The sequence below is a fragment of the Scyliorhinus torazame genome, chromosome 14 (assembly GCF_047496885.1).
Source record: "Scyliorhinus torazame isolate Kashiwa2021f chromosome 14, sScyTor2.1, whole genome shotgun sequence".
In the NCBI taxonomy this organism is placed as follows: Eukaryota; Metazoa; Chordata; class Chondrichthyes; order Carcharhiniformes; family Scyliorhinidae; genus Scyliorhinus; species Scyliorhinus torazame.
Genome location: NC_092720.1, coordinates 212,569,377 through 212,594,684, shown reverse-complemented (window position 1 = coordinate 212,594,684; position 25,308 = coordinate 212,569,377). Strand labels below are relative to the sequence as shown.

At 52.8% G+C, this 25,308-nt stretch overlaps 1 long non-coding RNA gene across 1 annotated transcript; it reads left to right on the top strand.

The window, feature by feature from the left end:
• LOC140389424 (uncharacterized) lies at positions 1-21,552 on the top strand. The gene is made up of 2 exons (XR_011934391.1): positions 1-110; positions 21,347-21,552. It is a non-coding gene; the product is annotated as an uncharacterized lncRNA (long non-coding RNA).
• The last annotated feature ends 3,756 nt before the right edge of the window (positions 21,553-25,308 follow it).

Sequence of the window (25,308 nt, the reverse complement as noted above, 5' to 3'; positions counted from 1 at the left end):
GAGCAGCAAAAGTCTTCGACACAGCTCCTGAGTTGTTGCCATGACTCACCTACAACCTATTGTCGACTAACTCCCAATCCCACATTCTTCAAATTTAACGTATCCAGCTGGTAAGTCTCACAAATCCGTAGAGTCTCTAGATTCCCTACACTGCAGAAGGAGGCCATTCGGCCTATCAAGTCTGCACCGATCCTCTGAAAGTGAACCCTATCTATGCCCACTCCCCCACCTAACCTGCACATCCCTGGACACGAAGGGCGATTTAGCATGACCAATCCACCTAACCTGCACGTCTTTGGACTGTGGGAGGAAACCGGAGCACCCGGAGGAAACCCACGCAGACACGGGGAGTATCGTGCAGACTCCGCACAGACAGTCACCTGAGGCCAGAATTAAACCCAAGTCCCTGGCACTGTGAGGCATACTTCAACAGATAGTCTGAGGCTAAGAGAGAGAGTCTGGCTATGATAATATAATCCAGTCTCCTTTGGAGAGACAGCCACAGGTATATTCCCCATGCTGGGACAGACAACAAAAGTTCAATAGGTGGGCCAGACCCAGGGTTCTGAGCAGAGAATTAGATAGATATTTGTAGCACAGAAACAGGCCATTCGGCCCACCTGGGCTGAAGCATATCAGTGAACCAGCTGGATTTTAATTGACAATCCAGCTGTTGCAATGGTTAATTCCCCTCTCCTCCCCCCCCCCCCCCCCCCCCCCCCCCCCCCCCGCCTACCTGCAGCCCAAATTCCTGAATTTATATGAATGTATAATGGGAATTTCTAATCCTACCACACCCTCTAGTTAACAATGTGCACAGATTTCCTGTTTAAAATATATGAACATACCAAGAAACATATAAATTAGGAGCAGGGTGATGTAATTCAGCCCCTCAATGAGATCAGAGTTGATCTGATTATGACCTCAACCCCACATTCCTTCCTAACCACCCCAATAACCTTTGACTCTGCACTGAGTGCTGAATTTGGTGCGTTTTGAGTGCGATAGTGAGAGTTTGGTGACCGAGGGAGTTAGGTGAGGAGGGAGTAAGGTGCTCCTTTCATTTTGTTTCCGACATTTCCGCAAAGAGTGCAAAGAGAGGCTAGATTCACAGTATAAAAGTGATCCCCTACAGTGCAGACTTTGTTTGCACTGAGTGCTGAATTTGGTGCTTTTTGAGTGCGATAGTGAGAGTTTGGTGACCGAGGGAGTATAAGGCTTCATTTTTATCTAAAGTTTAGTCTTTCTTTTATTTAGTTAATTAACTTAAAAGTTGCTGTTTGGTTTAGAAGAAGGTGAATTTTCAATCAGCTTTAAACAGGCTTCTACTTCTAGGCACTTGCAGCTGGAGCTTGTTAATTAGTTAATTGGATTAGGCCAGTTTTTCAGAGGCTAGATTCACAGTATAAAAGTGATCCCCTACAGTGCAGACTTTGTTTGCACTGAGTGCTGAATTTGGTGCGTTTTGAGTGCGATAGTGAGAGTTTGGTGACCGAGGGAGTTAGGTGAGGAGGGAGTAAGGTGCTCCTTTCATTTTGTTTCCGACATTTCCGCAAAGAGTGCAAAGAGAGCCAGGTGTTTACACGAAGTGTAGCTGACTGGGAGCAGAGTCGGAGGGCGGAGATCTAGTTAGTCCACACAGCAGCTATATTCTTTAAGGTAAGAGGGGATGGAGGCTAGGCCAGTTACATGCTCCTCCTGTAGGATGTGGGTGGTGAGGGATACCACCGGTGTCCCCACTGACTATACCTGCGGGAAGTGCACCCAACTTCAGCTCCTCAAAGACCGTGTTAGGGAACTGGAGCTGAAGCTGGATGAACTTCGGATCATCCGGGAGGCAGAGGGGGTGATTGAGAAGAGTTACAGGGAGGTAACCACACCCAAGGTACAGGACAAGAATAGCTGGGTTACAGTCAGGGGGAAAAAAACAAACAGGCAGACAGTGCAGGGATCCCTCGTGGCCGTTCCCCTTCAAAACAAGTATACCGTTTTGGATGCTGTTGGGGGGGATGACCTACCGGGGGAAGGCCCTAGCGGCCAGGTCTCTGGCACTGAGTCTGGCTCTGGGGCTCAGAAGGGAAGGGGGGAGAATAGAAAAGCAATAGTTGTAGGAGATTCAATGGTTAGGGGAATAGATAGGAGATTCTGTGGTCGCGAGCGAGACTCCCGGAAGGTATGTTGCCTCCCGGGTGCCAGGGCCAGGGATGTCTCGGATCGTGTCTTCAGGATCCTTAAGGGGGAGGGGGAGCAGCCAGAAGTCGTGGTGCACATTGGTACCAACGACATAGGTAGGAAAAGGGGTGTGGAGGTAATAAACAAGTTTAGGGAGTTAGGCTGGAAGTTGAAAGTCAGGACAGACAGAGTTGTCATCTCTGGTTTGTTGCCGGTGCCACGTGATAGCGAGGCTAGGAATAGGGAGAGAGTGCAGTTGAACACGTGGCTGCAGGAATGGTGTAGGAGGGAGGGCTTCAGGTATTTGGATAATTGGAGCGCATTCTGGGGAAGGTGGGACCTGTACAAGCAGGACGGGTTGCATCTGAACCAGAGGGGCACCAATATCCTGGGAGGGAGGTTTGCTAGTACTCTTCGGGAGGGTTTAAACTAATTTGGCAGGGGAATGGGAACCGGATTTGTAGTCCAGCAACTAAGGTAGCCGATATTCAGGACGCCAAAGCATGTAATGAGGCAGTGGGGAAGGGAACACTGACAAAGGAGAGTATTTGCAGGCACGGAGATGGGTTGAAGTGTGTATACTTCAACGCAAGAAGCATCAGGAATAAGGTGGGTGAACTTAAGGCATGGATCGGTACTTGGGACTACGATGTGGTGGCCATCACGGAAACTTGGATAGAAGAGGGGCAGAAATGGTTGTTGGAGGTCCCTGGTTATAGATGTTTCAATAAGATTAGGGAGGGTGGTAAAAGAGGTGGGGGGGTGGCATTATTAATTAGAGATAGTATAACAGCTGCAGAAAGGCAGTTCGAGGAGTATCACCCTATTGAGGTAGTAAGGGTTGAAGTCAGAAATAGGAAAGGAGCAGTCACCTTGTTAGGAGTTTTCTATAGGCCCCCCAATAGTAGCCGAGATGTGGAGGAACAGATTGGGAAACAGATTTTGGAAAGGTGCAGAAGTCATAGGGTGGTAGTCATGGGCGACTTTAACTTCCCAAATATTGAGTGGAAACTCTTTAGATCAAATAGTTTGGATGGGGTGGTGTTTGTGCAGTGTGTCCAGGAAGCTTTTCTAACACAGTATGTAGATTGTCCAACCAGAGGAGGGGCAATATTGGATTTAGTACTGGGTAATGAACCAGGGCAAGTGATAGATTTGTTAGTGGGGGAGCATTTTGGAGATAGTGACCACAATTCTGTGACTTTCACTTTAGTAATGGAGAGGGATAGGTACGTGCAACAGGGCAAGGTTTACAATTGGGGGAAGGGTAAATACGATGTTGTCAGACAAGAATTGAAGTGCATAAGTTGGGAACATAGGCTGGCAGGGAAGGACACAAGTGAAATGTGGAACTTGTTCAAGGAACAGGTGCTACGTGTCCTTGATATGTATGTCCCTGTCAGGCAGGGAAGAGATGGTCGAGTGAGGGAACCATGGTTGACAAGAGAGGTTGAATGTCTTGTTAAGAGGAAAAAGGTGACTTATGTAAGGCTGAGGAAACAAGGTTCAGACAGGGCATTGGAGGGATACAAGATAGCCAGGAGGGAACTGAAGAAAGGGATTAGGAGAGCTAAGAGAGGGCATGAACAATCTTTGGCGGGTAGGATCAAAGAAAACCCCAAGGCCTTTTACACATGTGAGAAATATGAGAATGACTAGAGCGAGGGTAGGTCCGATCAAGGACAGTAGCGGGAGATTGTGTATTGAGTCTGAAGAGATAGGCGAGGTCTTGAATGAGTACTTTTCTTCTGTATTTACAAATGAGAGGGGCGATATTGTTGGAGAGGACAGTGTGAAACAGATTGGTAAGCTCGAGGAAATACTTGTTAGGAAGGAAGATGTGTTGGGCATTTTGAAAAACTTGAGGATAGACAAGTCCCCCGGGCCTGACGGGTTATATCCAAGGATTCTATGGGAAGCAAGAGATGAAATTGCAGAGCCGTTGGCAATTATCTTTTCGTCCTCACTGTCAACAGGGGTGGTACCAGGGGATTGGAGATTGGCGAATGTCGTGCCCCTGTTCAAAAAAGGAACTAGGGATAACCCTGGGAATTACAGGCCAGTTAGTCTTACTTCGGTGGTAGGCAAAGTAATGGAAAGGGTACTGAAGGATAGGATTTCTGAGCATCTGGAAAGACACTGCTTGATTAGGGATAGTCAGCACGGATTTGTGAGGGGTAGGTCTTGCCTTACAAATCTTATTGAATTCTTTGAGGAGGTGACCAAGCATGTGGATGAAGGTAAAGCAGTGGATGTAGTGTACATGGATTTTAGTAAGGCATTTGATAAAGTTCCCCATGGTAGGCTTCTGCACAAAGTAAGGAGGCATGGGATAGTGGGAAATTTGGCCAGTTGGATAACGAACTGGCTAACCGATAGAAGTCAGAGAGTGGTGGTGGATGGCAAATATTCAGCCTGGATCCCAGTTACCAGTGGCGTACCGCAGGGATCAGTTCTGGGTCCTCTGCTGTTTGTGATTTTCATTAATGACTTGGATGAGGGAGTTGAAGGGTGGGTCAGTAAATTTGCAGACGATACGAAGATTGGTGGAGTTGTGGATAGTAAGGAGGGCTGTTGTCGGCTGCAAAGAGACATAGATAGGATGCAGAGCTGGGCTGAGAAGTGGCAGATGGAGTTTAACCCTGAAAAGTGTGAGGTTGTCCATTTTGGAAGGACAAATATGAATGCGGAATACAGGGTTAACGGTAGAGTTCTTGGCATTGTGGAGGAGCAGAGAGACCTTGGGGTCTATGTTCATACATCTTTGAAAGTTGCCACTCAAGTGGATAGAGCTGTGAAGAAGGCCTATGGTGTGCTCGCGTTCATTAACAGAGGGATTGAATTTAAGAGCCGTGAGGTGATGATGCAGCTGTACAAAACTTTGGTAAGGCCACATTTGGAGTACTGTGTACAGTTCTGGTCGCCTCATTTTAGGAAGGATGTGGAAGCTCTGGAAAAGGTGCAAAGAAGATTTACCAGGATGTTGCCTGGAATGGAGAGTAGGTCTTACGAGGAAAGGTTGAGGGTGCTAGGCCTTTTCTCATTAGAGCGGAGAAGGATGAGGGGCGACTTGATAGAGGTTTATAAGATGATCAGGGGAATAGATAGAGTCGACAGTCAGAGACTTTTTCCCCAGGTGGAACACACCATTACAAGGGGACATAAATTTAAGGTGAAAGGTGGAAGATATAGGAGGGATATCAGAGGTAGGTTCTTTACCCAGAGAGTAGTGGGGGCATGGAATGCACTGCCTGTGGAAGTAGTTGAGTCGGAAACATTAGTGACCTTCAAGCAGCTGTTGGATAGGTACATGGATTACGGGAAAATTATATAGTGTAGATTTATTTGTTCTTAAGGGCAGCACGGTAGCATTGTGGATAGCACAATTGCTTCACAGATCCATGGTCCCAGGTTCGATTTCGGCTTGGGTCATTGTCTGTGTGGAGTCTGCACGTCCTCCCCGTGTCTGCGTGGGTTTCCTCCGGGTGCTCCGGTTTCCTCCCACAGTCCAAAGATGTGCGGGTTAGGTGAATTGGCCAATGATAAATTGCCCTTAATGTCCAAATTGCCCTTGGTGTTGGGTGGAGGTGTTGAGTTTGGGTAGGGTGCTCTTTCCAAGAGCTGGTGCAGACTCAGGGGGCCGAATGGCCTCCTTCTGCACTGTAGATTCAATGATAATCTATGATTAATCTAGGACAAAGGTTCGGCACAACATCGTGGGCCGAAGGGCCTGTTCTGTGCTGTATTTTCTATGTTCTATGTTCTCCATCTATCTATCTATCTCTCTATCTATCTCAGCCTCCACAATATGTCGTGTTGGGTGTTCCGATGCACACAAATGATCCAACACGGCTGTAGATGGTACAACTCTGTTTTATTGTCTTAAACAATGACAACTACTAACTGCTGGCTTAGGTTCGTGCTTCACCAGCTAACCTGTGGACCCAGCCCTATCACTATCTTGGTGAGGCACTCAGCACATGGTCTACAAATAACAGAACAAATGCAATCAGCAAAAGACGAGAGAAAACTTCTGCAACAATGAACGACAAGAAAGAAACATGTTAACAGTACTGTAAAACAATTCAGTGAGTCCAACGTGCTAACAGGCTCATAAGTCAAGTCTCTCAGGTGGGCGACGAATTCGGGTTGACCGCCTCAAGGGTGGGTCAGGATCCACCGGCTGAGGAATGGGCCTGGCCACGGGTGAGAGAGGAAGAGGCAGAGTGGTAGGAACCTCAACGAAGTCGACATCAGGGACAACAGGAGGGCGTGGCACTGGTGCATGATCTTGTAGCGAGCGCGGAACCAGACGAAGGGCCCGCCGATTACGGCGGCGAATGGAGCCATCAGGCATGTGAACCAGGAATGAGCGGGGAGCCACGTGGCGGAGAACTTTGGTGGTTGCCGACCAGCCACCCTCCGGTAGGTGTATGCGGACGTTGTCTCCAGGCGCCAGGGCAGGAAGATCAGTCGCCCGAGCGTCATGTGCCACCTTCTGTTGAGCACGCTGTTGTTGCATCCTTCACAGTGCTGGAGCATGGTCGGGGTCAGGAACATGAATGGACGGCACAGTGGTCCTGAGGGTGCGACCCATCAACAGCTGGGCTGGCGAGAGGCCCGAGGACAGTGGGTTTGGATTGGATTGGATTTGTTTATTGTCACGTGTACCGAGGTACAGTGAAAAGTATTTTTCTGCGAGCAGCTCAACAGATCATTAAGTACATTAGTATAAAAGGAATAAAAGAAAATACATAATAGGGCAACACAACATATACAATGTAACTACATAAGCACTGGCATCGGATGAAGCATACAGGGTGTAGTGTTAATGAAATCAGTCCATAAGAGGGTCATTTAGGAGTCTGGTGACAGTGGGGAAGAAGCTGTTTTTGAGTCTGTTCGTGCATGTTCTCAGACTCCTGTATCTCCTGCCCGATGGAAGAAGTTGGAAGAGTGAGTAAGCCGGGCGGGAGGGATCTTTGATTATACTGCCCGCTTTCCCCAGGCAGCAGGAGGTGTAGATGGAGTCAATGGATGGGAGGCAGGTTTGTGTGATGGACTGGGCGGTGTTCACGACTCTCTGAAGTTTCTTGCGGTCCTGGGCCGAGCAGTTGCCATACCAGGCTGTGATGCAGCCCGATAGGATGCTTTCTATGGTGCATCTGTAAAAGTTGGTAAGAGTCAATGTGGACATGCCAAATTTCCTTCGTTTCCTGAGGACGTATAGGCGCTGTTGTGCTTTCTTGGTGGTAGCGTCGACGTGGGTGGACCAGGACAGATTTTTGGAGATGTGCACCCCTAGGAATTTGAAACTGCTAACCATCTCCACCTCGGCCCCGTTGATGCTGACGGGTGTGTACAGTACTTTGCTTCCGGAAGTCAATTACCAGCTCGTTAGTTTTGCTGGCATTGAGGGAGAGATTGTTGTCGCTACACCACTCCACTAGGTTCTCTATCTCCCTCCTGTATTCGGACTCATCGTTATTCGAGATCCGGCCCACTATGGTTGTATCGTCAGCAAACTTGTAGATGGAGTTGGAACCAAGTTTTGCCACGCAGTCGTGTGTGTACAGGGAGTAGAGTAGGGGGCTAAGTACGCAGCCTTGCGGGGTGCCGGTGTTGAGGACTATTGTGGAGGAGGTGTTGTTGTTCATTCTTACTGATTGTGGTCTGTTGGTCAGAAAATCGAGGATCCAGTTGCAGAGTGGGGAGCCAAGTCCTAGGTTTTGGAGCTTTGATATGAGCTTGGCTGGGATTATGGTGTTGAAGGCAGAGCTGTAGTCAATAAATAGGAGTCTAATGTAGGAATCCTTGTTTTCGAGATGCTCTAGGGATGAGTGTAGGGCCAGGGAAATGGTATCTGATGTGGACCGGTTGCAGCGGTATGCGAATTGCAGTGGATCAAGGCGTTCTGGGAGTATGGAGGTGATGCGCTTCATGATCAACCTCTCGAAGCACTTCATTACGACTGAAGTCAGGGCCACTGGTCGGTAGTCATTGAGGCACGTTGCCTGGTTCTTCTTTGGTACCGGTATGATGGTGGTCTTCTTGAAGCAGGTGGGGACCTCGGAGTGGAGTAGGGACAGCTTAAAGATGTCCGTGAATACCTCTGCCAGCTGGTCCGCACAGGCTCTCAGTGCACGACCAGGGATCCCATCTGGGCCCGTCGCCTTCCGAGGGTTCGCTTTCAGGAAGGCCAATCTGACTTCGGAAGCTGTGATGGTGGGTATGGGTGAATTATGGGCTGCTGGGGCACTCGCCAGCGGATTGTTGGTTGCCTGCTCGAACCGAGCATAGAATGCATTGAGTTCATCGGGGAGGGGTGTGCTGCTGCCAGAGATACTGTTCGGCTTCGCTTTGTAGCCTGTTATGTTGTTTAGTCCTTGCCACAACCGCCGAGAGTCTGTATGTGACTCTACCTTGGTTTGATATTCTCTCTTGGCATTCCGGATGGCTTTGCGGAGGTCGTACCTGGATTTCTTGTATCGGTCAGGGCCGTCTGCCTTGAACGCCTCAGATCTGTCCTTCAGTAGGGAATCAATCTCACGATTGAGCCATGGTTTCCGGTTGTGGAACTCACGTACTGCTTTCTTTGGCACGCAGTCGTCCACACATTTGCTGATGAAGTCTGTGACGGTGGTGGCATACTCATTTAAGTTGGTCGCTGAGTTCTTAAATATGGACCAGTCCACTGTCTCTAAGCAGTCACGTAAGAGCTCTTCTGTCTCGTCGGACCAGCACTGCACAACCTTCTTAGCTGGATTCTCCCGCTTGGGTTTCTGCTTGTATGCCGGGAGAAGGAGCAACGTCTTGTGGTCTGATTTCCCAAAGTGCGGTCGGGGGATGGAACGGTAGTCGCCCTTGATTTTTGAGTAGCAGTGGTCAAGAGTGTTGTCTCCCCTGGTGGGACAGGAGATGTGCTGGTGGAAATTTGGCAGTACACTCTTGAGGTTGGCCTTGTTGAAGTCTCTGGCCACGATGAACAAGGCCTCCGGGTGTTCTGTTTCGTAGTTGTATATTATTGTGTATAGTTCGTCCAGCGCCTTCCTCACTACTGCCTGGGGTGGGATGTAGACCGCTGTGATAATGGCTGAAGTGAACTCACGTGGAAGATAATATGGGCGGCACTTCACGGTCAGGTATTCCAGGTCTGGGAGCAGTAGGTCGCCAGAGTCGCCACATCCAAGCACCAGGAGGAGTTGATGAGGAGGCAAACCCCTCCACCCTTCGCTTTGCCTGCTGATGCTGTGCGGTCCGCCCGGTGAATTGAGAAGCCTTCAGGTTGTATGGCACAGTCCGGTGAGGCAGGTGTGAGCCATGTCTCTGTGAAACAGAGCACACAGCAGTCTCTTACTTCCCTCTGAGAGGTAAGTCTGGCGTTAAGTTCATCCAGTTTGTTTTCGATCGCTTGGACGTTTGCCAGCGGTATGCTGGGGAGAGGGGTCTTGAAACCGCGTTGCTTCAGTCTAACCTGCAGACCGCTGCGTTTCCCTCGCTTTCTCGGTCGGCGGCTGCTGCTGGATGATCCTGGAATCCGATGGGAGATGTCAGCTCTTGTGGAAGGTAGGTGGTTGCATCTGGCGGGGTTCAGGGCACTGGCGGGGACCAGGGCGCTGTTTACGTATCTGGGGTCGCGTCTGGCAGGGTCCCGGGCGCTGGTTGAGGTAGAGGGTTTGCTAGGGGGGCATGTTTGCGATCTGGATGGGTCCCGGAGTTCTGTGGGCGCGGGAATACCTTGCAGCGCGTTCGGGTCCTCGCACGGGGTCTCCGCTATTTCGGGGGTCGTGGTCAGGGGCTTCCTGAGGCAGGTTGGGTTGGGTCCCGTGGTCTGTTCCCTCCCTGGGCGCTCCTGGGGTCGGATCTTGAAGTAGGCCCGGTCGAGCCTCCACGTGGATTTTTCTTTCTTTCATCACCGGGTAGGTCGGGTCGCTGGGCGGGTCTCTGGGGGTCGCGTTGGGCCGGGTCTTGCCGTCGGGGGTCGGGTCAGGAGCTCCGGGGACTGGGCAAGGCGATTCAGGGGCTGGCGTGGTGAGTTAGGCCGGGTTTGGAGGTCCGGGTCGGCTCCAAATCGAGGTTGGGGCTTCACTTCCAGTTTTGGGGCCGAGCGATAGGCCAGCAGGGCTAAACAGAAGTCAGATCCGGCATCAGCAGCCTTGCAGAGGAGCCGCTTCACAATGTGGACTCCCTTTTCCGCCTTGCCATTCGACTGGGGATGCAAGGGACTGGACGTCACGTGCGTGAAGTTGTATGAAGTGGCAAAGGAAGACCATTCTTGGCTCGCAAGCAAGGCCCGTTGTCAGACATGACGGTGAGCGGAATTCCATGGTGAGCAAAGCTTTCTTTGCATGCCCGGATGACAGCTGATTATGTCATGTCGTGCAGGTGTATGACCTCCGGATAGTTTGAGAAGTAGTTAATCAGAATAATGTAGTCCCTGCCCTCCGCATGAAAGTGGTCCACGCCCACCTTCGCCCAGGGGGACGTGACCAACTCATGGGGCTGAAGTGTCTCAGGGAGTTGCGCCGGCTGTGACCTTTGGCAGGTGGGGCAGTTGAGCACCACGTTGGCAATGTTGTCGCTGATGCCCGGCCAGTACACAGCCTCTCGGGCCCTCCGCCTGCACCTTTCAACTCCGAGATGGCCTTCATGCAGTTGTTCGAGGACAAGCCGGTGCATGCTGTGTGGGATCACGATCCGGTCCAACTTCAAGAGGACACCATCAATGACGGCCAAGTCGTCCCGGACATTGTAAAATTGTGGGCACTGCCCCTTGAGCCACACTTCCGTCATGTGGCGCATTACACGCTGTAGAAGGGGGTCAGCCGCAGTCTCACGGCGAATGTGGGCCAAACATGCGTCAGTGGCCGGCAGGTTGGCCGATGTGAAGACTACTTGTGCGTCGACCTGACAAACGAACCCCTCCGAGTCGGGCGGTGTGTTAACCGCCCTGGACAGAGCATCTGCGATGATGAGATCCTTCCACGGGGTGTAGACAAGTTGGAAGTCGTACTGCCGGAGCTTGAGCAGAATGTGCTGGAGGCGAGGGGGTCATATCGTTGAGGTCCTTCTGAATGATGCCGACCAGGGGGCGATGGTCGGTCTCCACAGTGAACTGCGGAAGACCATATACATAATCGTGAAATTTGTCGATGCCGGTCAACAAGCCTAGCCATTCCTTCTCAATCTGCGCATAGCGCTGTTCTGTGGGGGTCATGGCCCATGACGCATAGGCGACCGGGGCCCATGATGCGGTGTTGTCCCGTTGCAGGAGGACCGCCCCAATGCCGGACTGGCTGGCGGCAGTTGAGATCTTTGTTTCCCGTGTAGTATTGAAAAACGCCAGTACCAGGGCGGTGGTGAGCTTGACCTTGAGCTCCTCCCATTCACTCTGGTGTGCGGGCAGCCACTGGAATTCCGTTGTCTTTTTGACCTGTTGGCGAAGAGCAGTTGTGTGCGAGGCAAGGTTAGGAATGAACTTCCCCAGGAAGTTGACCATCCCGAGAAAGTGCAGCACTGCCTTCTAGTCTGACGGCTGCTGCATGGCTGTGATGGCTGCCACTTTGTCGGCATCCGGCCGCACACCTGACCGGGAGATGTGGTCCCCCAAAAACTATAGCTCAGTCTGGCCAAAGGAGCACTTGGCTCGGTTGAGGCGCAGGCTCTGATCTCGTATCCGTGCAAAGACACGCTGGAGACGACTGATGTGCTCCTGTGGTGTGGTGGACCAGATGATAACATCGTCTACGTAGACGCGTACCCCTTCGATGCCCTCCATCATCTGTTCCATGATGCGGTGGAACACCTCAGAAGCCGAGATGATGCCGAACGGCATCCTATTGTAGCAGTATCTGCCAAATGGAGTGTTGAAAGTGCACAGCTTCCTGCTGGACTGATCCAATTGAATCTGCCAAAAACCCTTCGAGGCATCAAGCTTGGTGAATATATTTGCCCGAGCCATTTCGCTCGTGATTTCTTCTCGTTTGGGTCTGGGGTAGTGTTCCCTCATAATGCTGTTATTCAAATCTTTTGGGTCGATACAGATCCGGAGCTCGCCGGAGGGCTTCTTGATGCACACTGTGGTAGTATGTATTGGGGGTCATGTGGGACTGGAAGCCCTAATGTCATTGGCTGACAGATCCCGGGTCCTGGTTGGCCGTTGACCTCATACTCCGCCCTGAAGGCGAAGTATAAGAAGCCGGTGCCTTCCCCCGCAGGCCAGTTTACTATCGGGCTGCTGGGGAACAGACACGCTTAATAAAGCCTCATCGACTTCACTCTATTCGTCTCACGGAGTCTTTGTGCGCCACAATTTATTAAGCGTGCCTAAAAAGGACTATGGAGCTCAGGATCATTCCAGAATGCCTGAGGATCAGCCCACACGCAGTGAATGCGGCAGCAGCCTTCAAACACTGGCAGACTTGCTTCGAGGCCTACATCAGATCGACCACAGGCCGAGTCTCAGACGAACAAAAACTGCAGGTCCTGCACTCGAGGGTGAGCACGGAGATTTTCACCCTCATTGAAGACACCCACGATTTCCAGACGGCGTTCACAGCACTGAGAAGTCTCTACGTTCGCCCAGTTAACCAAATCTACGCTCGCTACCAGCTCGCGACAAGACGGCAAGCTCCTGGAGAATCGATGGACGAGTTCTACGCCGCGCTGCTGATTTTGGGAAGAGCCTGCAGCTGCCCGTCGGTGAATGCAAACGAACATACGGACATGTTAATGCGCGATGCTTTTGTGGCAGGTATGCAATCCTCCCAAATCCGCCAAAGACTTCTAGAAAAAGAGTCGCTAGGACTCTCAGAGGCACGGGCCCTGGCAGCCTCGCTGGACGTAGCCGCGCGTAATACCCGCGCCTACGGCTCCGACCGCGCGGCAGGCCATTGGGCCCCGTACGTACCCGCCGCGGCAAACCCCCTACCCCCCCCCGGACACCCCACAGGCTTGCGCAGTCCAAACGCCGAGTCGCACCGGGGGCGCCCGCTGTTATTTCTGCGGCCAGGCGAAGCACCCCCGACAACGCTGTCCGGCCCGTGCAGCCATCTGCAAAAGCTGCGGGAAAAAGGGCCACTATGCGGTGGTGTGCCGATCCCGCGTGGTCGCCGCCGTCCCGGGGCCACAGGGAGCCCTACAGGCAGCCTATGCGTCCCAACCCCCCCCAGCACGCCATGTGCGACCCGCAGACGCCGCCATTTTGGGTCCCGACCACCGCGGTCCCGGGAGAACTGGGAGCCCTGCACGCCGCCTACGCTCCCCAACCCCCCTCCCCGCAGTCCATGTACGACCCGCCGCCGGCGCTCCCGATTTGGGTGCCGGCCAACACTCTCCACGGAGAGGAGGGGGTTTTTCGCATCCCGAACGCCACCCTCACCCCCGTCCCGCGCCCCACGCCTGACCCGCCGGCGCAACCTACCTGGACCCCGACCACCGCTGTCCCCGGCGAGGGAGCTCCGCACGGTCCCAGCGCTCGCGGCCCCACGACTGACCCGCCGGCGCCGCCGACCTGGGCCCTCACCCCCGTCCCACGCCTGACCCGCCGGCCTGGGCCCCGACCACCGCTGTCCCCGGCGAGGGAGCTCCGCGCGGTCCCAGCGCTCGCGGCCCCACGACTGACCCGCCGGCGCCGCCGACCTGGGCCCTCACCCCCGTCCCGCGCCCCACGCCTGACCCGCCGGCCTGGGCCCCGACCACCGCTGTCCCCGGCGAGGGAGCTCCGCACGCTCCCAGCGCTCGCGGCCCCACGACTGACCCGCCGGCGCCGCTGACCTGGGCCCTCACCCCCGTCGCGCGCCCCACGCCTGACCCGCCGGCGCAACCTACCTGGACCCCGACCACCGCTGTCCCCGGCGAGTGAGCTCCGCACGGTCCCAGCGCTCGCGGTACTGACCCGCCGGCCTGGGCCCCGACCACCGCTGTCCCCGGCGAGGGAGCTCCGCGCGGTCCTAGCGCCCGCGGCCCTGGCGCTCGCAGTCAAGGAACTCCGCGCGGTCCTAGCGCCCGCGGCCCGGGCGCTCGCAATGCAGGAACTCCGCGCGGTCCTAGCGCTCCCCAGACCCCCCAGCACACCATGTGCGACCCGCAGACGCCGCCATTTTGGGTCCCGACCACCACGAGGGGAGGAGGGGCGCCGCCATCTTGGACCGCCCCCGACCTGTACGACGCATGGGGGCGGCCATTTTGTCCACCCCCGACGCCATCTTGTGACCCCTCAGCCACGTGCGATGTATGGGGGTGGCCATTTTGTCCATCCCCGACGCCATCTTGGACGGCAACAACGGACCCCACCCCACTACTACAACCACGGCTCGCTTCGGTTACACTCGATCAGGCTCGGCCCCGGACTCTCCAGACGACGACGACAACGGTCCTAATTAACGGCCACGAGACGCCATGCCTAGTCGACTCTGGGAGCACGGAAAGTTTTATACATCCCGACACGGTAAGACGCTGTTCCTTAACTACCTTCCCCAGCGCACAAAAGATTTGCCTAGCTGCAGGATCCCACTCCGTACAGATCCAGGGATTCTGCATAGTTACCCTAACGGTACAGGGGAGGGAATTCAAAAACTACAAACTTAACGTCCTTCCCCAACTCTGTGCCCCCACCTTGCTGGGCTTAGATTTTCAATGTAACCTACAGAGCCTTGCGTTTAAATTCGGCGGCCCCATACCCCCACTCACTATCTGCGGCCTCGCCACCCTCAAGGTGCAACCCCCGTCCTTGTTTGCGAACCTCACCCCGGATTGCAAACCCGTCGCCACTAGGAGCAGACGGTACAGCGCCCAGGACCGGACCTTCATTCGCTCCGAAGTCCTGCGGCTACTAAAGGAGGGCATAATCCAGGCCAGCAATAGTCCCTGGAGAGCGCAGGTGGTAGTAGTGAAGACAGGGGAGAAACAAAGGATGGTCATTGACTATAGCCAGACCATCAACAGGTACACACAACTAGACGCGTACCCTCTCCCCCGCATATCCGACATGGTCAATCGGATTGCCCAGTATAAAGTCTTCTCCACTGTGGACTTCAAGTCCACCTACCATCAGCTCCCCATCCTCCCCATCCTGCAAGTACACAGCCTTCGAGGCAGACGGGCGATTATACCATTTCCTACGGGTCCCTTTTGGAGTCACAAACGGGGTCTCGGTCTTCCAACGGGAGATGGACCGAAAGGTTGATCAACATGGGTTACGGGCCACGTTCCCGTACCTCGACAATGTAACCATCTGCGGCCACGATCAGCAGGACCACGACGCCAACCTCCAAAAATTCCTCCAGACTGCCAAAGCCTTGAACCTCACGTACAACGAGGACAAGTGCGTTTTTAGCACCGATCGGCTAGCCATTCTGGGCTACATAGTGCGCAATGGGATAATAGGCCCCGACCCCGAACGTATGCGCGCACTCATGGAATTTCCCCTCCCGCACTGCCCAAAAGCCCTGAAACGCTGCCTGGGGTTCTTTTCATACTACGCCCAGTGGGTCCCCCAGTACGCAGACAAGGCCCGCCCCCTAATACAGACCACGACTTTCCCGCTGTCGACAGAGGCTTGCCAGGCTTTCAGCCACATCAAAGCGGACATCGCAAAGGCCACGATGCGCGCCATCGACGAGTCCCTCCCCTTCCAGGTCGAGAGCGACGCCTCTGACGTAGCTCTAGCGGCTACCCTTAACCAAGCGGGCAGACCCGTGGCCTTCTTCTCCCGAACCCTCCACGCCTCAGAAATCCGCCACTCCTCAGTGGAAAAGGAAGCCCAAGCCATAGTGGAAGCTGTGTGACATTGGAGGCATTACCTAGCCGGCAGGAGATTCACTCTCCTCACTGACCAACGGTCGGTAGCCTTCATGTTCGATAATGCACAGCGAGGCAAGATCAAGAACGACAAGATCTTGCGGTGGAGGATCGAACTCTCCACCTTCAACTATGAGATCTTGTACCGGCCCGGAAAGCTGAACGAGCCGTCCGATGCCCTATCCCGCGGTACATGTGCCAACGCACAAATTGACCGCCTCCAAGCCCTCCACGAGGACCTCTGCCACCCGGGGGTCACTCGGTTTTACCACTTCATCAAGTCCCGCAATCTCCCATACTCCTTAGAGGAGGTCCGTACAGTCACAAGGGACTGCCACATCTGCGCAGAATGCAAACCGCATTTTTTCAGGCCAGATGGAGCGCACCTGATTAAGGCTTCCCGCCCCTTTGAACACCTCAGTCTCGATTTCAAAGGGCCCCTCCCCTCCACCGACCGCAACGCGTATTTCCTTAATGTAGTGGACGAATACTCCCGCTTCCCTTTTGCCATTCCCTGCTCCGACATGACCGCGGCCACAGTCATTAAAGCCCTGAACAGCATCTTCACGCTGTTCGGTTACCCCGCATATGTCCACAGCGACAGGGGGTCCTCTTTCATGAGTGACGAGCTGCGCCAGTTCCTGCTCAGCAAGGGCATAGCTTCAAGCAGGACGACCAGCTACAACCCCCGGGGGAACGGGCAAGTAGAAAGGGAGAACGGCACGGTCTGGAAGGCCGCCCTACTGGCCCTACGGTCCAGGGATCTCCCAGTTTCACGGTGGCAGGAGGTCCTCCCGGACGCTCTCCATTCCATCCGGTCGTTATTATGTACAAGCACTAATCAAACGCCTCACGAGCATCTCCTTGTCTTCCCTAGGAGGTCCTCCTCTGGAACGTCGCTGCCAACCTGGCTGGCGGCCCCAGGACCCATCCTGCTCCGAAAGCACGTGCGGGCACATAAGGCGGACCCGTTGGTCGAAAGGGTTCACCTCCTCCACGCAAACCCCCAGTACGCCTACGTGGAGTACCCCGACGGCCGACAGGACACGGTCTCCCTGCGGGATCTGGCGCCCGCCGGCACCACGCACCCCCCCCCGACACCATCAACCCAACCGCCCCCCTTCCTGCCAACGCCGCACCCCGCGACCGCCCCCTTCCCAGGAGGATCAGTCCCCCTCCCCTTTGCACCGACAGCTGAAACCGTGCGGCTCCCGGAGGCGACAACGCTGGTACAAGCACCACCGCCGGGGCCGAGGCGATCGACACGGACGACCAGACCGCCCGACTGACTCGTGGCGTCGATGTAAAACAAAGATGGACTGTCCAATGAACATTTTGTTTTTCCTATACCCTCTGTAAATAGTTGTAACAGGACGATACTGTCCAATACTGTACTATCATGTAACTGTTCTATCCTCCCAGGACCAGCCCTGTAAACCCTTACCACCATACGAAGCATCACCCCGCCGGGTTCATTTTTGACAAGGGGTGAATGTGGTAGTATGTATTGGGGGTCATGTGGGACTGGAAGCCCTAATGTCATTGGCTGACAGATCCCGGGTCCTGGTTGGCCGTTGACCTCATACTCCGCCCTGAAGGCGAAGTATAAGAAGCCGGTGCCTTCCCCCGCAGGCCAGTTTACTATCGGGCTGCTGGGGAACAGACACGCTTAATAAAGCCTCATCGACTTCACTCTATTCGTCTCACGGAGTCTTTGTGCGCCACACACACCATGGAGCTGACCCATGGCGTTGGCTCCGTGACCCGGGAAAGCACTACTTGGTCCTGCTTGAGGCGGTCCCTGAGTGGTGCTGGGACTCTACAAGGAGCGTGAATGACCGGGGTGGCGTCCGGTTTGAGCCGTATTCTGTACGTGTAGGGCAGTGTGCCCATGCCCTCGAAAACCTCCTGGTTGTGCGCGAGGAGTGAGTGGAGCTGCGCCCTAAAGTCTGCATCCGGGAAATCGGACATGCCTTCTGGAGACAGAGTGTGTACCCGCTGAACGAGGTGGAGGATTTTGCACGCCTGTGCGCCTAACAGAGAGTCCTTCGAGGATCCAACTATTTCAAACGACAATGTGGCTTTGTGTGAGTTGTGTGTAACCTCGAGCTGGCAGGACCCCGTGGCCGGGATGACGTTTCCATTGTAGTCGACCAGCTGAAACTGGGATGGCAGAATCGGTGGTTTAACCTTCAAGGTCTGGAAGGCTGACGATGCGAGGAGATTGGCGGAGGCACCAGGGTCCAAGCGAAATTGGTTGACCGTTAGGGTGTCACACCACTCATCGCCTGGATCAATGCTGTGCACTAGCAGCGGCTGGTGGTTCCGACTTGGGGACATCCGGTTCTTGTGGATTACCGCAACGCGGAAGGGCTCCCTGTCTTTGGTATCGCTGGTCTGCATACTGTCAGGATATGACTCAGTGTATGGGGGCTGATTTGCCCGCACGTCCCTGCGAAGCTGGTGGAATTGTTGGGAGTTGGCAAGTTAAGCTGCTCGACAGCAGGCAGCGTAGTGGCCCATCCTGCCACAGCGGAGGCATTGTCGCGCTTTGGCTGGACATTGCCGCTTTAAGCGGGCGGAGCCACAGTTGCCGCACGTCGTGACGTCATGGCGTTCGTTGCGCCATCGCGCATGGGCGGTGCGGTCCTGCGTAGAGCGCGCCTGCGCATCATGTCCCTCTGCATCAACGTCCACTCTTTTGGCGTGTACAAGCGCGGGAGGCCTCGGAAAGCGCTCGATATGGCCGCCCTCGTCCGGGCCGCGGGCCGGGAGGAACATGATCGATTGGACCCGCTCCACCTCGTAGGACCCGTGCCGTTTCGGCCGCCTGGATTTGGGAGTACCGGCTGGTCGCGTTCTCATGGAGGACGCAGGTCTCGATGGCAGTCGCTAGGGTGAGGCGTTTTATTTTGAGGAGCTGCTGGTGTAGGGTGTCCGAGGTGACCCCAAAAACTATCTGATCCCGTATCATGGAATCGGAGGTGGCCTCATAGCTGCAGGACTGCGCGAGGATATGGAGGTGACTCAAGTAAGATTGAAAAGGCCCATCCTTACCCTGCAGGCGCTGCTGGAACAGGTACTTCTCGAAGCTCTCATTGACTTCCACGCTGAAGTGTTCCTCGAACTTTAGAAGCACCGTCTTATATTTAGTCTTGTCCTCGCCTTCCGCGAATGCCAGGGAGTTGTAGATGTGGATGGCGTGTTGCCCCACCGTGGAGAGGAGGAGGGTGATCTTCCTGGTGTCCGATGCATTCTCCCTGTCTGTGGCTTCTAGGAAGAGCTGGAAGCGCTGTTTAAACAGCTTCCAGTTGACGCCAAGAATTCCAGCGATTCGGAGCGGCTGCGGCGGGCTGATGTTTTCCGTGGAGCAGGATGGCAGATTTCTGAAAGGGTGCAGGTAGGTCTCACAGTCGCTGGTTAGCTTCCACTACTGGTATCATGTCGTGTTGGGTATTCCAATGCACACAAATGATCCAACACGGCTGTAGATGGTACAACTGTTTTATTGTCTTAAACAATGACAACTACTAACTGCTGGCTTAGGTTTGTGCTTCACCAGCTAACCTGTGGACCCAGCCCTATCACTATCTTGGTGAGGCACTCAGCACATGGTCTATGTCTGAGTGGCATGCTGTGAGCTCTGTGCTCTGAGCTATCTCCTGGTAGAATGAGCAGGAACTGTGGTGTTCCCTGTTTTATAGTGCGTGTGCTCTCACTGGTGATTGGCTGCGATGTGTGTGTGTTGGTTGCTCCAGCTACCTGTCCATCTCAGTGTGTGTGTGAGTGATTGCACCATGATATGCTGATGTGGATATCATGACACAATATTCAATGGCTCCGCCTCCTCAACACTCCAGGGATTCACGGCCTTCTCAAGTCCCCGTCTTAAGTGGAAGACCCCCTTATGTTTAAACTGTGTCCCCCTCTAGTTTTGGTGTTCTAACAAATGAAAAATGAACGGATTGAGAAGCTGTCTCTGTGGTGATGCAAGAAACACCAGAGGAGGCTAAATCTCTCAATAATCAGCTCCCTAATTGACTGTAGTTGACAGTGTTACATCAGCTTGAGTTAAGATTTACTTCGGCCCTGAAGGAAAAATGCAAATTTTAATTCCAGCAGATTGCAGACAAATAAATGCTCAGACTCTATTCCAGCCTGGAATTTCCATCTATCCACAAATGTGATACTCCTCCAATTCTGGCCTCTAAATTCATCCCCGATTTCCAATGCTTTGCTATTGATGGCCGTGCCCTCAGCCACCTGGGTGCCTAAACTCTGGAATTCTCTTCCCAAACCTCTCCGCTTCTCTTGCTCTCTCTCCTCTCCTGAGATTAATTCCCAGTTTTAAATGTGAGTGAAAATAGCAATCAAGAAGCATTCAAACTCCCAGCGCACTGCAAGCTTCTCAGAGTTGCTTTATTCTGAGTGTGCTTCCTTCTAACCTTGCCAGGTCATTCTTGCTTCCTCACCAGCCGTGTCTCTTCTCCAGCCAGGAGATGGTAACTTCTGTACCGGTAATCCAGAACTCTGGGGTTCAAATCACACGAGCAGGTTTCTGACACTCAGAACAATACATCGACTCACTTCAGAGCTCAACATGAAAGAAATGAACAGAAAATCTTGTGTTTCTATCGCGCCTTTCACAGAATGACTGCAGTGCAGAAGGAGGCCATTCAGCCCATTGAGTTTGCACTGACCCTCCGTATGAGCACTTGACCTAGACCCATTCCCTTGCCCCATTCCCAAAACCTAACCTGCACATGCTTGGACATTGAAGAAGCAATTTATCATGGCCAATCCACCTAACCTGCACATCTTTGGACTGATAGAGGGAACCAGGGCACCTGGAGGAAACACATGCAGACATGGGGAGAAAGTGCAAACTCCACGCAGTCACCCAAGGTCAGAATCGAACCCGAGTCCCTGGAGCTGTGAGGCAGCAGTGCTAACCATTGTGCCACCGTGCTGCCCTTTTGCATCCTCAGACCAGCCCAAAGAGCATTACCGCCAATCTTGATGTGTCGAGTTGTCGTTGTTGGTATGGAGAGAAAATTACACACCTGCATTTTCAACTCACACAGGGGCACCCTCGCTTGACTCTGACTCACATGGTTTTGAGTTCATGTCCAGCTCCAGAACTTGAGCACAATAGAATCTGGTCTGACACTGAGTACAGTGTTGAGGGAGCGCTGCACTGTCAGAGGTGTCCCATAAGACATAGGAGCGGAAGTAAGGCCATTCGGCCCATCGAGTCCACTCCACCATTCAATCATGGCTGATTTCAACTCCATTTACCCGCTCTCTCTCCATAGCCCTTAATTCCTCGAGAAATCAAGAATTTATCAACTTCTGTCTTTCTGTCCCCTTTCAGGTTGCCATGCCCGCCCTCTCAGGTGGATGTCAAATCTTCCATCAGTACTATTTTGAAGAAGAGTTGTCGAATTCTCCTGGCCTCAACGTACAACAGAAAACAAAAAGGATAATTATTTCATCACATTGATGTTTGTGGGATCTTCCTGTGTACCAATTGGCTGTCACATTTCCTACATTAAATCAGCGGCTACACTTTCAAAGTCATTGGCTGTAGAGTGAGTTGAGACATCTGGGCCGGGATCCTCCGAGCCTGCGCCAGGTCAGAGAATCTCCGGGGGGCCCCGCGAATCCCGCCACACCGCTCCGACGCCAGGTCACCGATTCTCCGGTCGCCGGAGAATCGGCGCCATTCACGCCGGTGTCGCTCGCGCCGGTTTTGACGGCGGCGTCAACACTTGGCCGGGATTTCGGACAATCCCGGCCCTGGTTGTTGTAAAAAGACGCTTTATAAATACAAGTGTTTCTTCCTCAGTGCTGTATTGGATCAGACTGCACTGTGAATTGGAGTCCCTGGAGTGGGACTTGAACCCACAACATTTGGACCCTGAGGGATGGATACTATCCAATAAACCACAACAGTTAAAAAGAAATAAACATTCCGTGTGACATGACGTCCATATTTACCCTTGTGGGAAATGCAGTCATTATGAGGATGAGTTGCCATCGCCAGTCCCTCTATTTGAGGATGACCTCTACTCAGGGTCGTGGGTTTCTGCCATGGGTCTTTTTGTGACTAAACAGGCTGATGGTCCTTGACCCACAGATCTCTGGACACATGAGGCAGTACATCCCACGAGGTAGTGGAATTTGGAGAGCAGGATTTGCTTCATTTTCCTTCCATCCCTGACACAGATGGAGCCTGATTAAATGAAAGAAATGAAAATCGCTTATTGTCACAAGTAGGCTTCAAATGCAGTTACTGTGAAAAGCCCCTAGTCGCCACATTCCGGCGCCTGTTCGGGGAGGCTGTTACGGGAATTGAACCGTGCTGCTGGCTTGACTTGGTCTGCTTTCAAAGCCAGCGATTTAGCCCTGTGCTAAGTCCTGTGACAAATTGTTGTCATTTTGAATGAGTTCCTCCCAGTCATTAATGCTAATCCTTGCGCGCTTCAATGAGAGCTTCGGAGTGATAGAACATAATTCATACCGTGCAGAAGGAGGCCATTCGGCCCATCGAGTTTGCACCGACCCACTTAAGCCCTCGTTTCCATCCTATTCCCGTAACCCAATAACCCCTCCTAACCTTTTTGGACACTAAGGGCAATTTAGCATGGCCAATCCACCTAACCTGCATGTCTTTGGACTGTGGGAGGAAACCGGAGCACCCGGAGGAAACCCGCAGGCACGGGAAGAACGCGCAGACTCTGCAGAGACAGTGACCCAGCGTGGAATTGAACCTGGGACCCTGGCGCTGTGAAGCCACAGTGCTAGCCACTTGTGCTACCGTGCTGCCCTTGTCGTTGAGTGCCGTTGAAGTGTTTTCTTTGTCCAATGCTGAAATACTGGCCATTTGACATGTTGGCAATTCTAAGGTACCAATCCACATCTTTTTAAATAATACTTGTTCAGGGGATGTGGGCAGGCATTGCCAGCTGGACCAGCATTTATTGTCCTTCCCTAAGGGGGACAATTAAGAGTCAACCACATTGCTGTAGGCCTGGAGTCACAAGTAGGCCAGACCAGCTAAGGATGGCAGATTTCATTCCCGAAAGGACATTAATGAACCAGAAGGGATTTTACGATAACTGACAATGGTTTCATGGTAATCATTAGACTTTTAATTCCAAATTTATATTGAATTCAAGTTTCACCATCTGCCATGGTGGGATTTGAACCCAGGTCCCCAGAGCATGACTCTGGGTCTGTAGCCATCTGGGATGGCCACCTCCAGAATACAAAATGGATGTTTGCAAAGATTGCAGGAACTATGGACAATGCTAAGAAAGCAGGCAGGCACTGAGCCTGTACGTGTATTGGAACCGCAGCTCTCAGACGAGACTGAAACTGCAGGTCCATTAGCATATTGATGGCCCATCTCCGGGAACAAAGGGAGATACTGAAGTAACCAATCTGGCTCCAGACCTCACGGCGCCAGTTCCCCAAACCGAAAGCACAAACAAAGCCAGGCCAACGGCCACCTAGGACACGTCCAGCCATCAGGGCACCCACCCCTTTATTGGTCAAGATCAATACAAATGATCAAGATACGGCCCAATTGATTGGGGCCAAGTTCAAGGCCCGCCCAAAAGCACGCGAAGCCCCCTTCGGGTATAAGAAGAAGGCCCCAAGAGAGAATCGCTCTCTTGGAATTGGCTCTCAAAGCAGAGAGACCCTTCCAACAGCTACACCAGAAGCAAGTAAGTCCAAGGTCAATGCTCGCTACCAGATGGACGACCCTAGCTGTTCCCCTTCACTACTTCGACCCCAGCAGCCTCAGATCCGAACAACAGGCATTGGTCCTCTGACTGAGTGGGCGCCCGAAGCTAAGTATAGGCTTTAGCAGTAGTGATAGTTTAGTCTGTAGTATTTCGTGCATGAGTAGATAGGTTTGAACCTTGTGGCTGTATCGAAAGATACCTGCCGATTCTAAAGCAAACGTAACTAGAATTAATGAAGGTGACCATATTGACCGCCATATTTAGAACCAAATAAAGAGAGCAACAGGTCTGTGGATTTATAGTCCAGTGACAATACCACGATGCCACTGCCTACCCATATGCCAGTCAAGTATTAAATTCCCCATACATGTGGATAGAGAGACATTGGGATATGTTCAGCACTTCCCATACCTTGGCAGCCACTTCTCGTAAAAGGCGAGGAGATCCAACAACAGATCAACTACACCAGCTCATTCTTCCCCAGCTATAGCAGTGTTTGACAACTAAGCAAGTCAGCAGAAGTCTGAATGCACAGAACAGTTGTGGTCACCGTGCTCTGACAAAGAGGCACTGACCTACTGGTATTATCACTGCTCTGGTAATTCAGAGACCCAGGGTAATGCTCTCGGGAGCTAGGTTCCAGTGTCACAATGAAATTTGAATTCAAGAAAAACAAAATTGGAATTAAAAGGCCAATTGGTGCAAGATCCTGCCTTTAGGGAAGGAAATCTGTCATCCGGCACAGTGGTTACCACTGCTGCCTCACAGCGCCATGGACCCGGGTTCAATTCTGGCCTTGGGTGACTGTGTGTGGAGTTTGCCCATTCTCCCCGTGTCTGGCCTGGCCTACTTGTGATCTCAGGCCAACAGCAATGTGATTGACACTTAAATGCCCTCTGAAAAGTCCGAGCAAACCAAGGGCGTCAGTGGACTGGACACTGTCCAGATGGCTGTAAACACATCTCCCCCACCAGTTAGCCGAACATCTGTGTGTTCCAAAGTCTGGCTATGGACCCTTGAACAAGTCACCTTCTTCAATAAACCTGCACCTCAGGATTCAGTCAACAGAATGAGATTTATTCCACTCATAATCAACTTTAAAAAAGGAAGATTTGAATCTATAAAGCACCTTTCAAGGTATCCCGAAGCATGTTACAGCCAAAGTATTTCTGAAATGTAGTCACTGTGATCATGTAGGAGATCACAGGCAGCTGATGTACACACAGAGCAAGCTCCCACAAACAGTGTTGTGATAATGGCCAGCTCACCTCTTGTTGCGATGTAGGTTGAGTACGAGAGTAAGATGTCATGCTGCACTTGTATAAAACACTAGTTAGGCCTCATCTGGAGTCCTGCATCCAGTCCCGGGCACCAAACTTGAGGAAGAATATGAAGACATTGGAGAGAGTACAGAGGAGGCTCACAAGAATGATTCCAGGGGTAGAGAACTGTAACCACGAGGATAGATTGGAGAGTTTGGGATTGTTTTCCTTAGAGAAAATGAGGCTGAGAGGAGACTTGATAGAGGTATTCACAATCCTGAGGGGTGTGGACAAGGTAAATAGTGAAAAACTTCCCACTG